Genomic DNA, 2291 nt, shown 5'->3' with positions numbered 1-2291 from the left:
GACGGGCGCGACCTACCTCGCTGCAGGTCGGCCACAAGGAACTCCTCCGCTCCCCGGCCCGGCCGCGAACTGCCCCAGAGCATGCGCTCTACAGGCCTCCGGCCCCGACCCCGGGCCAGAAAAGAAAACAAAGAGCCCGGCGGCCCCTGGCGGCCGCCCCGGGAAGTGCAAGTGGCGCGCTCTGACTAAGGCGCTCCTAACCAGGCTCTCTCCGCCCTGGCAAGGGTACAGTGGGTGTGTATTTTGAAGACCCCAAATTGGGACAAGAGGACTGACAACCAGAAAGACTACTTGAAATCAAGGTTTGTTTGGGAGAATCTAGTATGGAAGGGACTGTACGGACAAAAGAGATTCGGATCCTCCCTGCTCTCAAGAGGCTCTCCATCAGAGAAAGATGAGAAATAGGACTATCAGCAGCTACTCAGGGCTGTGACAACGGTACGCACAAGGTTATCTGGCTCAGCCGGGGCTTAACAAAGGCTTTCCAGGTTAAGCCTAAAACGGCAGGGCATCCTAGTAGAAGCATCCCGTGCACTGACAGGGAGCGATGGGAGCCTGTGGTGGTTGTGGGAAACTGCCAAGGTCTGACTGGGGCAGAGGGTGCCATGCGGAGGAACTGGAGAGGGAGAGACAGACCATGGATTCAGGGTATTGTCTAAGGAGGCAGCCTCTTCCCCGGGGAAATGGGGAACTATGGAACGGATTTAAGCACGTGAGTGACAGAAGCAGATTTTTGTTTTAGAACAAAGTGGAGAATGCAGAGAATGGACTTGGGGGAAGGGGAAACCAAGAGTGGGGGAGGGAGGCCAGATAAAAAAGATGAGGGTGTGAACTGAGGTTGGGAGCTAGTGATGGAAAACAGGCGCCGACTACCCTGTCTTGTTAACACACTCCACTCCTTCTTCAGGACAGGATACAAACAGTTCTTCAGGATTTCAAGTTCCCTGTGGTGACCTTTCAGGGCTTTTGATTGTGTCTGGGGGTTTCCCAGGTCAAAGGCGTGGCCTCTGCAGAAGGATACTTTCTCCCTTTCATGTTGATTCTGACTCTGAAGGTCATTCTATCATACCTGAACTCTAGGTAGACACTTTTTTTTTGTTTGTTTTTGTTTTGTTTTTGCGGTACATGGGCCTCTCACTGTTGTGGCCTCTCCCGTTGCGGACCAGAGGCTCTGGACATGGAGGCTCAGCGGCCATGGCTCACGGGCCCAGCCGCTCTGCGGCATATGGGATCTTCCTGGACGGGGGCACGAACCCGCGTTGCCTGCATTGGCAGGCGAACTCTCAACCACTGCACCACCAGGGAAGCCCTAGGTAGACACTTTTGATGAATGTTTACCAACTGAGTTTCTTCTACACAGAGCCCACCCCAAAGCAGTCCCCATCTTTAAGGTTTCTCACCTCCTCAAGTTTACTTCTGCCTCCATCAGGGACTCCTCTTCTGGATGTTACACTGAAATTCCTCCAAGTTTTAACCCTGGGATCTCTGATCTGTCTCTGCTGTCTTCCTCCAAGATCTTACTCATTCACATGGCTTGATGTAATTATAAAAGTAACTATCATCACGTATTTTGTAAAACCTCTTACTTCAACTACAGAAACACATCTGTCCATTACTTCATTGGTTCCTCACAAAACCCTCAACAGTTGGAAAATGAAAAAAATGAGGTTCAAAGAGGTTAAGCAAGTTTTCTCTGGGGTCATCATACAAGTGGTAGAAGGAGATCAGAAATATTCTTTAGGGCCGAGCCATCGCCTTTTAACTGAGAGGGCAGCCCACCTGGTCTGGTTCTGACCTCTACCCTAAGTTTTAGTCCTATGGCTCTACCCAGAAGACTCATAGGACTTTAGAGTCCTATGGCTCTACCCAGAAGACATTTTCCTTGGATCTAGACCCCCCACCCCCACCCCCCTTCATCTTTCAAGCCAAGGTTAAGGTTCTCTGAGAAGTACAGATTCAAACTTTCATATCTTTTCTGATTCTTCCCTCTCCTCTCCATCTTTTATTTCTGCCCCTCTGGTCTAAAGCACCACCCACCTGGCCTCTGCTCCCACCCCTCATCCTTTCCCCTTCATTTCAGTCCACCAAGATCCCAAGGTTAATCTCCCTAAATCATGGCTGTGAGACTTTGCCCTGCTTAAAAATCTTTAAAGACTCTTCTCCAGTGCTGTGCTAGGAGCACCAGGTGGCAAATGCCCCAAGCTGTTGGCTTCCTATTTCCCCCTTGGCGTCTGCACCGTAACTCTGAGCATGCCCACGCTCATTCCTGCTTTCTTACCTTTCTCACCTCT

At 50.9% G+C, this 2291-nt stretch overlaps 1 protein-coding gene across 2 annotated transcripts in view; it reads right to left on the bottom strand.

The window, feature by feature from the left end:
- The window catches only part of RCC1 (regulator of chromosome condensation 1), a 17309-nt gene extending 17253 nt beyond the window's left edge, over positions 1 to 56 (bottom strand). Inside the window, exon 1 of one of the 2 annotated variants that reach the window (XM_024766954.1) lies at positions 17 to 56. The gene's annotated coding sequence lies outside the window, so the exon portion shown is untranslated. The remainder of the gene's footprint in view (positions 1 to 16) is intronic. The other variant, XM_024766955.1, reaches the window with a different exon arrangement.
- Between the last annotated feature and the right edge of the window lie 2235 nt (positions 57 to 2291).

Source organism: Neophocaena asiaeorientalis, unplaced genomic scaffold (assembly GCF_003031525.2).
Source record: "Neophocaena asiaeorientalis asiaeorientalis breed wild unplaced genomic scaffold, Neophocaena_asiaeorientalis_V1.1 scaffold79, whole genome shotgun sequence".
Classification (NCBI taxonomy): domain Eukaryota; kingdom Metazoa; phylum Chordata; class Mammalia; order Artiodactyla; family Phocoenidae; genus Neophocaena; species Neophocaena asiaeorientalis.
This window is presented reverse-complemented; position numbering and strand designations above follow the sequence as displayed.